This window comes from Staurois parvus, unplaced genomic scaffold, assembly GCF_062004578.1.
Source record: "Staurois parvus isolate SC_StPar_1 unplaced genomic scaffold, SC_StPar_1.0 ptg000885l, whole genome shotgun sequence".
Taxonomy (NCBI): Eukaryota; Metazoa; Chordata; class Amphibia; order Anura; family Ranidae; genus Staurois; species Staurois parvus.
The window spans coordinates 2032124-2046797 of record NW_028318681.1 but is presented as its reverse complement, the minus strand read 5'-3'; the positions used below and the strand labels follow the sequence as shown (position 1 = coordinate 2046797).

The window sequence follows — 14674 nt, the reverse complement described above, 5'->3', positions numbered from 1 at the left end:
GCTCCTCTTCAGAGATTGCAGACATCATACAAGAATTGGTCAGAGATTGCAGACATGATACAAGAGATATTCGAAAACTGTGGACATGATACAAGAGATGGTCAGAGATTATGGACATGATACAGAAGACGGTTAGTGAATGTGGACACGATACAAGAAATAGTTAGAGATTGTGGACATGAAACAGGACATGGTTAAAGGCTGCAGATAGGATACAAGAGATCATAGAAACATGTGCAAAAATATATATACTTTGAAATGTAAGGGCACCTACGTCCAAAGCCTGTTATACAAAGGACATTTTTTGGTTGAGGCCGAAAGTACTTTATTACAATGTTAAAATACAAGCATTTACAAACATGTACCAATAATATGCCCACACAATTTTCATAATTCTTTCATAACGGGACTAATGTTACTGAAAACGAATACAAAACGCCAGAGAGTACAATCTAGAGCATAAAAATTACCCACTTCTTCTCAACATGTTTTGCAGTTATTCCATTTTTTCAGGAGAAAACAGAGAGCAGAACATCTGAAAAATGAATGAATACAACATAATACATGCATATAATACTATATCTACAATATACACATGAACCCAGTTTTCAAGTGGGGCACCTAGGCTTACCCAGACAGGAAACCAGCTACTGAAGAGCTGGGGCATAGATAAGGGGGGGGGGTCATGGTGGTCTGAACCCCCCCAGAGCAGTGTTACTGACTGTCATATCAGAGGGGTGAAACCTAGGGCCGGACGCCAGATTGACTCCACCGCTGTCACTAACATAACAGAGCAAAGCCAGCAGCGCTGAATAGAGGGTGGGATCTGCCTGGGTTAACTTTCCAGGTTAGCCATCAAGTGACCGTTTACTACAATATGCCTGACAACACCTTGACATGGGTCACTAACCTTTTTTGTCGCATTGCCGCAGTAAAGGCTTCTTTCTGGCAACTTGACCATGCACCTAATTTTTTCAAGTATTGTCATATTGTGCTCCATCAAACACACCATCTTTTCCAAGAGCAGCCTGTATTTGAGGTTGCTTGTGGGTTTTTCTTTGTATCCCAAATAATGCTTCTGACAGTTGTGGCTGCAATTTTTCTTGGTCTACCTGACCTTGGCTTAGTATCAAGTGATCCTCAAACTTTCCACTTCTTAATAAGTGATTGAACAGTACTGATTTGCATATCCAAGGCTTTGGATATCTTTTAATATCCTTTTCCATCTTTATAAAGTGTCTTTACCTTGTTATGCTGGTTTTTTGACAGTTCTGTTCTGCTTCCCATGACTTAGTATCTCGCCTGCTCAGTGCTTCCACATAAGAGCTAACAAACTCAGTGACTATTATACACAGACACTAACTGCAATTTAAAAAGTCACAGATATGGGAAATGAACCTTTATTTGCCATTTTAACCAGTGTGTGTCACCTCGTGTGTCTATACAAAGGCCATTCCATGGTATGTAAACTTTTGATCAGGGCAACTTGGGTGATTTCTGTTATCATTATGATTTAAAAATGAACCAAACAACTATGTGATAACTAGAAAAGCTACAATTTCTGGGGAAATTGTGTGAAGTGTTCTTGCCTCCACCAGTAGTCTACAACTGGAGTGGACGGAGTAACTGGGTGGAGTGGCTTGTCACTCTGCTGCCTGCTCACACACCTGGGTTCCTATGGCAACTCACTCTACAGCAAGGGCAGAGAAGAGCGGTAAAAAACAAACTGCTCCAACTTGCTCACTTCACTGGCGGTTGCCATCTTCAAATGCATCTTTGATGCATAGTATGTCTCTGAAATATGAAATATTAAAAATGAAGGCACAGTCGCAGTTTAGAAATTGCCCTTCAAATTTGAGGTGGTTAGAGTGGAGTTTCAATGAATGTCAATGGGCGGCGTGAGTTGCAAACAAATGGTCATATTGTAAAAACTATCAGGACTATGGCTTAGCCGTGGACATTTTTAGTGGCAGCAGTGATAGCTGAACGTTTTGATATAAGATTTGTGTAGGTGGGCTTGAAAATGAGGGAGTGATGGCAGTTTAGAAATCATGTCCTGATTTTTCAGCTCCCACTCTAGTTTTGAACATTCCGCCATTCATTCCTATGGGACCAATTTCACCACAAAAACGCCGATATTTCGTGAACCATTTGTCGAATCGTTCCACAAAGTAATAGCACACCAATCGGGAACAATTCGCACGTTTCGGTATATTACTGTCTATGTAGTGTAAAAACTGTGGGAGGAGTTAGGGTGGTAAATTTGGCTATTATAATAATAGGAATATATATGTGAGATAACAGTAAGTGGTCTTGCCATGCAAGAACACTTAATAAATGGCTTCATATGATTACTATCCTTAAATAAAAGACTTCTTTTGGCATGATCAGTCATATTTTCAATATCAATTCAAAAATTTCACGATGTCTGCCAGGGTATGCAAACTTTTGAGCACAATTGTATATGTTTTAGCATCTAGATCAGGACAACCTGCAGATCTCCAGCTACCAAAGTACCAGCTTGTCCACTTCACCCACACATTTGGTCTCCTGGTCATTGTGGGTACATCCCACATCAGAGACCAATGTCTATAGTTAGTGTCATCGTAAACATTCAATGACACTTAAGGTGACTAATGGATTAGTGATTTCTGTTATCATTATGATTTAAAAAGGAGCCAAATAACTATGAGAAAATAAATGGCTTCATATGATCACTATCCTTAAATAGAAGACAATTATTTGGCATAATCAGTCATATTTTCAATATCAATGCCCAAATTTCACAATTTCTGCCAGGGGATGCAAACTTTTGAGCACAACCGTATATAATAATACTCAATCTGTGGCTACAAAAAATTTAGGAACTCTTGAAAGAGGAACTGCAGCCTATCTAGCTAAAGTTTTTTTATTTCTAGTCTATATGACCTGGCAGAGGCCCATGGCACGTCTATGCATGTGCAAAACTCTGCGAGACTCCATTGTATGCATGGAAATACCTGTATGTCTCTGTCTGGCCCCAGAGACTGGCAAGGACCTACTGCTTTCCAGACATGAATTTGGGTTTTGTGGGATTGCACAAATGTGTACACACGCTGCAGCTCTCTGCCATGCGTTATAGACTTGACAGAGATCCCCATCATATCTTCGCCCATGTAAACTATATGTAGATATCCTACTTCATATGTCATCCTCGCCTAGGTGAGCATACAAGCTTTGAAAGGACGGGTTTCTCCCATTTAGTTTGCTCTTTTAATTAGGCTGGCCATACATTATACAATTTTCTTGAGAATTTTGCTTTAGATTTACCAAAAACCATAGAATATGAGGTCAAACCTGAAAAACACTTTCAACTGTATCCAATTAGGCAGGCCCTTGCTTTACATAGTGGAAGTTAAATCTAAAGGAAAATGGGCAGAAATTGGACAGAAAATTGTATAGTGTATGGCCAGCCTTATAATGTCCTCCAAAAAGCCAGCAATATATCCAGAGCATATATTGAGAGATACCTGAACCCAGATGTCTGTTCACGTCTGAATGATGTGTCCTGCATTTACTGACAGTCGCATCCACCAGAATACAGCTATTGGGTTTCTAGGGGACATGTTTGAACACAAGTTTCCAGTGGTACATTAGGATTTTTAAAAAGGTCTTTGGACCAAAATATTTCTTAAATCTGGTGGACATAAAGTTACTTGCAAAGGAGTCGTGTGGGTACACACATGTGCGTTGCAGATTGAAGCTCAGATATCACAGCTAAGTGACACAGTAGTTGTTCAGCGGTTCAGGTTAGTTTTAGATCAGGTTCAGGTCAAGATTTTATCCTGTTCACAACTGATGACGTGTGGTTTAGAAACAGTTCCCATAGAATTCAATAGCCTGTTAATCCGCACCTGAACCAGACTGCACTGCTCAGAAATCGGACAGGACTCTTTTTCAATCCGCATTGAATCAGCACTGCCAGTGTACAGGACATACAGTATGTGAACAGGCACCATAGGAAGCAATGTTATTTCACTTGTCATGCAGATTGGATGTGGTTCAAACCGCATCCAATCTGCATATATGTGAACCAGTACAGTACATAAACAGTTGGGGACTGGGGATTGTAATTACCAAGAGCCCTTATGCAGCAGACCAATATAGAGTGCTGTTGGGACGTTTAATATGGGAGTAGTGTAATGCACTAACATCACACTTCATTACTGTTCTGTTAACTATGATCCTGTTTTTTCCTCCTATGTGCCCAGCCCTTTCTATTAGTGTTGTCTTGGGTATTGACCTACTACATTTCAGCCATCTGTGCTATGTAAGGATTGCCCTGTGTACCTCCCTTCCCTTGAGCAATTTCCTTCCCCTTTAACCCACAGCTCCTTGCCTCTGGGTGCTGGGATTGCATCACTGCTCAAGCCTCTCTCTTGCTGACCTTCATTCATGCATTTCACCATATTCCTTTGAATAAGTATTTTGTTTCCTGTAGATGACACTGAAAATCTGTATAAATTGCCCTTCATACGCACGTGTGTGTGTGTGTATATATATATATATATATATATATATATATATATATTTATTTATTTTTTTAAATACCAATCAGCAATAGGTAGGCAGCAAGTAAATCTGTTGTCCCTGAAATTGTTGTGTCGAAAGCAGAATAAACGGGCAGTGCAGTCTGTGGTGTGTGCAGCTGTGTATCCGCAGACCATCCAGAGTGCCCATGCTGACCCATGTCCACTGGCAAAAGCGCCTACAATGGGCAAAACAGCATCAGAACTGGATCACGGAGTAATGGAAGAAGGTGGCCTGTCTGATGAATCGCGTTTCCTTTTACATAGTAATGGGCTGTAAGTTCGACTCGAACATCGGCCATTCATGTGTTCTGCGAACACATGAATGGTAAGGGCATTTGGCAGGCTGTTCACCTGCCGGGTCCCACAATGCACTGCACTTTCACAGTGTATTGTGATTGGCCAAACAATGCAACTGACCACAGGTCGTCAGGTGCAATGTTTTGGCCAATCACATCACAATAGTTACCCCTAGCTCCGCCCGATTGTTCACATTTGACCGGCAAAGGACTTATTACAAACGTTTGTTTTTTTTTATGTTAAAGGAATTTTTAAAAAGTCTGGTCTCTTTATTTTTTACTCAATTTAACCCTTTAGTGAATGGGTAGGGGTACAAGTACCCCTTACTCACTCACAAGGAGGGGGGCAGAATCATTATTTAAAGGGGTACCCTGATGGTAATGAGCTCCCCTGCCTGCAGACCCCCACAACCACTGGGTCAGGGTTGTGGGGAAGAGGCCCTTGTCCCCATCGGCATGGGGACACTGTCCTAATTTAAAAGGCATGTGGTCTAAAGGGCCTGGTATGGCTTTTAGGGGGAACCCCACGCACTTTTTAAAATATCTTTTACTGTAGAGTCCCTCCAAACCATCCTACCAGACGTAAAGGATTAGGTTTTTTTTCTAAATATTACATTTCACTTTTTTTTTGCTAAAGCAGGTTCTATACATTGTACAGATGTGAAAGTTTGCAGATAGTTTAAGAGAACCCCCCAGGCATGATATTTAAAGGTTTTTTTTTTTTTTTAACTGTAGGCAATGAAAAATGACTACCCCTTTAAAAATAATACTTTTGTAAGTTTTTTTTTTCACTGATTTATGTACCTCAGGACCGTACCCGAGTCCCCACACCCCTTTCATGGCCAATAACTTGTATATAAGCCTTCAAAATGGGCACTTTTGAATTTACAAGTTCGAGTCCCATAGACTTGCAATGAGTTCGAAATTCAGGGGGGGGGGGGTGTTCGGCCCATCACTATTTTTACATTGTGTGGATGGTTGGGTGCATGAATATAAACAAATAATACGGCGCTATATTAAAACAGGCGACTCAGTGATATATATCCCAAGTATGCAAATAGACTTGAACACAAATAACTGACATCAATGTGGGGTGAAGCGGACAACTAGGAAAATGACATACATAGAGGTGACATGAATAAATTGGTGAAATAGTGTCCTTATGTGTCACACAAACTCCATGCAGATGTGAATTGCAGTGTGCCAATCCTCTATAGCTGGGGTGCCCCCTCACCTTCCTGCCCAGGCCCCCAGGGACCAAAGAGCCTTGTGTAATAGATGGAATATTCCTCCAGATAGTAGATGGATCCCTCTTGCAATGGTGCAAATCCCTCCTCTTGGCTATAACATAAGCGGTGGATGAAGTCCGTGGTGTCTCTCCAGTGTATGGCCCTCCAGTATGGTCACCAGTGAGGCAAAAGAGACTCGTATAGTGTAAAACCTTTTATTATAAAACAAAGAAGACTAAAAACTACTCACATAGACCTGAAAGCAAGCAAGCCTTTACACCACTCCAGGGGTGTACTGTGATTCGGAAACCGGAGCACCAAGATGGCGCCCGCGCCGGATATGACGTCAAGCCGTCGATCGTCAAAAGCTCTGGTACCTTCTGGGTACCTCTCACAGCTCTAGACTCCACACAGCCTAGCGATGGGACTGCTACTTTTGCAAGGTAATAACCAAGTTTGCAAAGACATTTGGTGCACACAAAGTGAACTTATATCCTTTGTGACTATTGAAGAATAAAGAAAACAAATATAGGTTTATGTGTAGCTTTATGACCTACAGGTTATACCAGGGGTCCTCAAACTATTTAAACAGGGGGCCAGTTCACAGACCTTCACACTGTTGGGGGGCCGGACTCTAGTTTGAAGAAGAAAAAAAAAAAAGAACAAATTCATATGCGCACCACACACATCTTATTTGTAGTGGAAAAAAACTGGAAAAAAACAATACAATATTTAAAATACACTGTACTCTAACGCACTGGACACCACAATGCACAGTACACTGTGATGCACTGGACACCGCCATTAACTGTACACTGTGATGCACTGGACACCGCCATTAACTGTACACTGTGATGCACTGGACACCGCCATGCACTGTACACTAACGCAACGGGCACCGCAATGCACTGTACTGTGTGACGTACTGGACACCGCAATGCACTGTACACTGGACACCGCAATGCAGCGTACTGTGTGATGTACTGGACACCGCAATGCACTGTACACTGGCACACTGGACACTGCAATGCACTGTACACTAACGCACTAGACCAGCCTTTCTCAACCAGGGTGCCTTGAGGTTTCTTCAGGGGTGCCTTGGAAAAAGGTCTAAAAATTGCCCAAAACTTGTACACAAGCCAGCGGGTGGAACAAGCCTGCCTTTTAGTAACACAAAGCCACAGGTTTTCATTGTGCACCATTAGGACCTTTTAGCCACCAGTGCCTGACAACCAATGACATCATCAGTTGATAAGGAGGATGTTGGTTGCCTGCACAGTATCTTGGTTTGACCCTCTCCCGCCCCTCTCGGTCTGTGCTGGGGGTCACATCTCAGTGATAGAGAAAAACTGAGGGAGAAGAGAAACATTGGAATACTAGTCAGTACCAGTGTGCAAAAGTGTATTTACTTTGGAAAAACAAATCACCTCTAATGTTGGGCGTCCTATGTATGCGGATGTTGCTGCGTTATATAAAACTATTAGAATACTTTTATACATTTCAGAATAGGGTGCCTCAGGATTGTCCATAATTTCAAAGGGTGCTGTGACAAGAAGGCAGGAAGAACTAAGGGATGTGTCCAGGATGGAAGGTATATTTGCCCCAGGTTCATGTTATACACGGACTGTTTCTCCTGTTGTGCTGTGTAGTGAGCCGTTTTAGGTCACTGATGATTTCATTAGCTCAGCTGTAGCGAGTTGAGGGCTCTGGGCTCTATAAAACGCCCAGGCTGCTTAGAGAGGATGCTCCAACCTGGAACCAGTTTGCTGTGCAGGACAGACTGGGGAGCAACCAAACCATCCTGTGGTGAGAGATAATCTGTGTGATCTTAGACTGTGTGAACACTCTGTGTCTAAGCAGCAATAGGCTGTATTCAGACAGCTAGATAGGAAACCTGTGTTTGTAGTTAGATGCCCAGCAGGGCAAGGTTTTATTTTCTGTTTGTATTTTTTTGCTGTTTTGACTATTTGCACCGTGTGTTCACCCGACTTGTAAATAAAGCACAAACTTTTCACCAAGATCCTGCTGTCGTGCTGAGCCTCTTTCACGGTGTTCTGACCCATCCAGGGGGCCAAGCACAACCCGCTACTGGGTTAATCCCTCACATATGGTGGAGGATGCAGGCAGGTGAAGCAAGGCCAGCATGGAAGAGATACTGAGACAGCTTGCTTTGGCAAATGCAAGTCAGCAGAAAACAAATGCAAGTTTGCAACAGAGCCTTGCAGTCCAGCAGCAGGTTTTGCAACAGAGCCTTGCAGCCCAGCAGCAGGTTTTGCAACAGAGCCTTGCAGCCCAGCAGCAAGCCCCGGAACAGGCGTAGGCACGCCTTAGGGAATCGTTGGAATGGCAGGAACAGATACACCAACAGCAAATTGCAGCCATCATGAAACAGCTTCAGCAGAGTGAGCAGACTGAGGCTGGGAGTGATTTTACTACCATACCATCTTTCCGTGTAAGTCACCTGCTGCCAAAGATGTCTGCAGATGAGGACCCTGAGATGTTTCTGACCACTTTTGAGAGGACAGCTGAAAAAGAAAGTTGACCTAAAGAGCAGTGGGCTGGACTAGTGGCCACCCCACTATCTGGCGAGTCCCAAAAGGCTTATTTTGACCTTGAGCCTGAGGAAGCCAAGAACTAGGATCGTTTAAAAATGGAAATTTTGGCGCGGCTGGGCGTAACCCTGGCTGTCCGGGCTCATCGGGTACACAACTGGAGTTATCGACTGGGAAAACCACCCCGATCCCAAATGTATGACCTTATTCATTTGACCAGGAAATGGCTGCAGCCAGATACACTGTCTGGACCAAAGATTGTGGAAAGGGTGGTGATGGACAAATTTCTGAGGTCTCTCCCTACTACCTTGCAGAAATGGATGAGTCATGGAGATCCACAAACAGCAGACAAGCTTTTGGACCTTGTGGAGAGATATCTAGCGACTGAAAATCTTACGTCTTCCCTCAAGGAATCACCGACTTTCCACCCCAAGACCAGACCATCCCCAGCAATGGGTAACATTGCACCAAGGGATGGGGGTGGAGAGATTGGAAAAGGGGGAACGAAAGGTACTTTTGGGACTGTTTCCAATATCTGGCGTGAGCGGCCTGGAAAGCCAAACCCGCCAGAGGTGAGCAGAAGGATAATCTGTTACCGCTGCCGGGAAAAGGGACATGTAGCAGCAGATTGCCCAAGTACGGATGAACCAATGCACTGTGACTTTCTTACTGAGAGACAGCAGTCCCCATTTGCAACTGTTACTTGCACTGCTGAAAAGGGAAATGAGAAACCTTTATGCAAAATGGGTATTGATGGTAAAAATGTTGTTGCATTGTTGGATTCAGGTAGCCTGGTTACTTTGGAAAAAACTGAATTGGTAACGGGAAAAACCTTGCACCCTAGAAAATTGGCAGTCATTTGTGTTCATGGGGACACGAGAGAGTATCCAGTGGCAACAGTGTCCTTTGAGACCTCCCTCGGTAACCTGTGTCATCAGGTGGATCTGGTTCCCCAACTGCCACATGACGCCATTGTGGGGAGGGATTTCCCAAAATTCTGGGAGCTCTAGAATGGCCCAGATTTCCCATTAAATGGTCCTTCAGAGCCTGAAGGTTATCCTAGGGAATCCTCTGAGGGTGAGGATTGAGCCTGTGTTTCCCTTGCCAGTATTAGCAGGGAAAACAGAGCCTAGGGAGGAGCCTACAACCCCTAGTGTTTGACTTAGAAGTACACAGGGAAAATTTTGCCACTGAACAACTGAAGGACCCCACATTACTAAGGGCCCGAGAGAATGTAGTAAAAATAGAGGGGGAATCCTTTCTATGAGTGGATTCATCTGGTGTGCTGCATACTACCCGGATAAACAAAACTGTGATGATTGTACAGGGGAATACACCACAAGTGCTGTTGACCATACTAGAGATAATTGGTCACCTACATAGGGTGAGTGTTGGTCCATGTGGGGCACCAACAGTACTGTTAAGTGGAGCATGTTATTACAAGTACCAAACCACTGGCCCTTTTCACACCTTCGTATTATCTTTTTGAACTTTTAACTTACATATTCTTTGGTTTACTTTATGTTTATCGAATGTATACACAATGTTGTAATATGAGCAGTTTGCATTTGATTATTTATGGTACACTGTGTTGAGGTTAACACATATTTAACCCCTTGCCCTACTGAGGATTTACCCCCCCCCCCCTTCCTTACCAGCCCATTCTTTGCATTACAGCGCTGCGTTACTTTAACTGACAATTTCGTGGTCATGCAACGCTGAACCCAAATGAAATTTACGTACTTTCTTTCCCGTGAACTGAGCTTTTTTTCCCCTGACAGCATTTTGCAGTGAAGGACCCTTGCTCTTTCTGTGGAAGCAGCAGTTGTTCTGCAGAGGACAGACCTATAGCTTTGGGATCAGCGACACTCATGCACCTTGCAGATTGGAGAGTTCTGTCTCTGACTCAGCAGTGGGTGTATCAGATCTCTGAAAGGCAACCGTTGCCTCCACACAGCGAGAAAGGGTCCTTCTCAGCAGCATTGCAGGTAGTGGACCAAACTAGGGATGCACCGAAATTTCAGTGGCCCGAAGCGTTTCTGCCAAAAACACCCCTTTCGGCCGTCGGCCGAAATGAAAAAAAGCACCGATACGGGTGCCAAAAAAACCCCGCCCCTCGCTGCCGCCACTCGGGAGTTCTCAGCCTCACCTGAGAAACCATCGATCCCGGCGCTGGGCATAGAGATGAGTGAAGGAAAGATGGCCTCCACTCATCTCTATGCCCTTGGAGGACCGGAGCGATGTCACTTCCGGTTACGGACATTTTTTTTTTTTAAAGCACTAGATCAATGGGTTTTTTTTTGATCCAATTCTTTACATTGTAAAGGAGAGATGTTGGGTCTTATTGACCCCATATCTCTCCATAAAGAGGACCTGTCACTAATTATTTCTATCACAGGGGATGCATGCATTTCTTGTGATAAGAATAAAAGTGATAACAATTTTTTTAAAGGGACAGTGCAAAAAACAAAACAAAAATAAATAAATTAAAAAAAAGTTGAAAGTGTCCCTGTCACCCCACGTAGTGGTGAACGCATATGTAGGCCATGTCCACATATGTAAACAATATTCAAACCACGTGTGAGGGTATCGCCACGAACATCAGAGCAAGAACAATAATTATCGCACTAGACCTCCTCTGTAACTTTACACTGCTAACCTGTAGAAATTTTTACAGCATCACCCATGGAGATTTTTTAAGTACCGCAGTTTCACACCATTCCAAGAGCGTGCACAATTTTAAAGCATGACATGTTGGGCATCTATTTACTCGCCGTAAAATTCTCTTTCATATTTTACAAAAAAATTGAGGTATATATTGTTGTTTTTTTTCTAATCAAAGTGTATTTTTTTCAAAAAAATATATATTCATGTTTAAAAATTGTGCATTTCGGTTCTCGGCTAAGTGCATTTTGAATTTTCATTTTCGGCACCAGAATTTTCATTTCTATGTACCACTAGACAAAATATTTTTTTTTTGTTACAATACTTTTGTTTTGAAGCATCCAAAATGTATTTAGCTGATTTAAATTGAAGAATGTGTTGACTTTTACATTTTCAAAAGGAAAACAGATATGGCAATCCCCTGTAATTGTCTCAAAACAGCAACTTAAAGTGATTCTAAACCCATTTTATTTTCTTTAAAATAATAAACATGTCATACTTACCTGCTCTGTGCTCCCCTCGGGTCCCTGGCTCCTCCCCCTTTGCCAAGTGTCCTCATAGCAAGCCACTGGCTATGGGAGCACTCGTGCAGGTTCACTGCAGAGCCAGCTCTGAGTGTCTATTGACTCACAAAGCACAGCCTGGCCCGGCTTCCTCCTCACTGGCCAATGGCTCCCGCTGCTGTCTCTGAGCCAAAGACAAAGGAGAGAACAGAGAGATGGAATATTGATTTTTGCTAAAATGTCATCTATCCTTCTAGTGTATGATCTGAAATTACTAAGAATAAAAAGGAGCTCTGGATAGGCAGTGGATTGCTGCTGACAATGTATGTGTGTTTTGGTTATAGAACTAAACTGCCCGAGTGATGCCTGCTGTAGTACTCTAGTGATAAAACATGAAAAGGAACCATGGCTTACCTTGCGCCTATGATCACCAGGTAATCCAGTAACCTGAGAAATGGCTTTTTCTTCTGCCCCATGGTCCCAACTTCTTACTTAATCATCTCACACACTGCTTAGCTCACTGGACCATCACTGATCAAGGAGAAACCAGCAGAAACCTTAAACCAGGAGAAAAATACACAAAAAGAAACAACAAAATATATAAATACATTTCACACATACCAGCCTTTATATAATATTAACCTCAAACATATGGCTGAAATATTTATACAGGTCTTATCTGACAAAGGACTTATATTTCTATCCCTCCAGTCCTGAAATCTACACAGCTCTGCCACACAGCACAGTACTGTTTGTCAGAGCAGGAACCCCATTTTTCTCTGCTGCAGATAACTAACACTTACAGGTCTTGCCTTTCCCCTAGCCTATGACTGAACAGTAAAGAGAGAAGCAGAAAGCCGAATCTTTCTGTCACTTCCCCTTCTCCTCCTATCAGCACATGAGCACAATCAACTGGTCCCTTGCACTGCTGCAGCACCCCCCCCCCCTTAGTCTGATCTCTGCTGACTTCAAGAAGCTGATAATAAATCAAATTTCAGTTACTGTTTGCATTTAAAAAAAAATAATTTATAGATATATTAAAGGGAGCTCCACCAAAAGGGGCAGCTCTGTTTGTCTGCCTCCTACCCCCTCCACTGCCACATTTTACACTTTTTTTTGGGGGGGGGGGGGGGAGCGGGTCCCTGGTTCTAGCATGCCCTCCTCCTTCCCCCCACAGTCTTCTAGGACACTTTACAGGTCCAAGAAGACTGCCGGACCATTCGGGAGGTGCAGTACACCTCGTGCAGTGGGCACCCAGCTGTGAAGCCAAAAGGTGTCACAGCTGGGTGACCACAATTAAGATGTCAGCTCAAGGGGGGGGGGGGGGGGGAGACAAGTGGGTGAAGGGACGGCATAGGCGAGAACATCACTGATCCTGCTAAGAAAGAGTTCAATGTTTTAATAGGGGTATAAAGTAGAACTATAGGCAACATTTCTTTTTCATTTTGGACATTTATAACCCCCGTCAGTTTTATTTTTTGCCATCTGTGTCCCATTGGGGAGATTTACCTTCACTTCCTGTCCCATAGCCAAAACAGGAAGTCAAAAAAATCCCTGAAAATTAAGGGAATACTTTGGGGTCCCTCATTGGAAGATTTCCCCTCTATTACTTTTCTGGGGACAACACAAAATTTGGGATTTTCTTTTACATTTACCTTCGATGATAATGGCAAACAGGACACATAGAGAGGGGGGATCTCTCAGGGACAAAGACAGCAATAAAAACCTGACAGGTGTTCTAATCCCTCTCCTCTCTACCCCCCAAAAAAAAAAAAAAAAAGTTTTTCCTTTAGTTATACATTAAGGCTTTCTAATCCCAAGAATTAAAATACTCCATAATACTTGCTGCCGGTATTCTCACCTTCCAAAGCCCTTTAGTTCACGGGTAAGTTCACCTTTTGATAAAAAAAAAAAAAAAATGCACATTTTATATGCAGGTAAAAAAATGTGCATTATTTTTTGCTGCCGAAGCCTGGAAAGCATTGCACCAGCGATAGGCAGATCACTGATGCCATGCAGGTCTCCTGCAGATCTGTCAGTACATCTGCTCACCCCATACAGGATGTACAAGCAAGCAGATATACTGACAGAAAGACTGAATGAACTATCCCAGTGCTCCACAGTGCCGTGGTAGTTCATTGAGAACTACAAACTGACAGCCGCTAAGTCTGTCGGGACTAGTAGTTTCTCATTCACAGAGGAGTGATGTGACCAGGCAAATGGAGCCCCGCACGGCCACATTTTTTAAACATTTGACAGCTATCGGGGAGAAGATCGCTCACTAGCTGACAAAGCTGGTGATCTGCAGGGAGCGGGGGCCAGTGCTTTCATAACATGTTACACTCTGAATATGGGGGTAACATGTTACAAAAGGTGAATTAACCTTTAACCACTTGCCCTCCAGAGGATTTAACCCCCTTCCTGAGCAGGCCATTGTTTTGCATTACGGCTGGTCAATGATACGGTGGTATTTGATTGCCTATGCATTTTTATTTTTTGCACAATAAAAAAAAAAAAAGTGACGATTTTGAAAAAAAAAAACAATATTTTTGACTTTTTGCTATTAGACATTTAGACATGTCCAGTAAAAATTTTTTAAAAATCACATTTCATCACAAATTTAAGCCAAAATGTGTTCTGCTCCATGTCTTTGCTATAAAAAAATCCCAATATGTGTAAATTAATTGGCTTACGTGAAATTTATAGTGTTTACAAATGGCGGTATATATACTGGGTTTTTTTTTTTTGTTTTTTACTAGTAATGACGGCGATCAGTAACTTATAGCGGGACTGCAGTGGGCATTCTGACACTGGGTGGAACTGACCTGTTTTCACTGACATCCCTAAGAACACCAATAC

General features: G+C 42.8%; 1 long non-coding RNA gene across 19 annotated transcripts in view; it reads right to left on the bottom strand.

Annotated features, from left to right (window-relative positions):
- Positions 1-14674, bottom strand: part of LOC149442481 (uncharacterized) — an 876277-nt gene that overhangs the window by 433353 nt on the left and 428250 nt on the right. For all 19 annotated transcript variants that reach the window (XR_016307175.1, XR_016307176.1, XR_016307168.1 and 16 more), the window contains one exon: positions 12230-12372. This is a non-coding gene — a long non-coding RNA (uncharacterized LOC149442481). The remainder of the gene's footprint in view (positions 1-12229; positions 12373-14674) is intronic.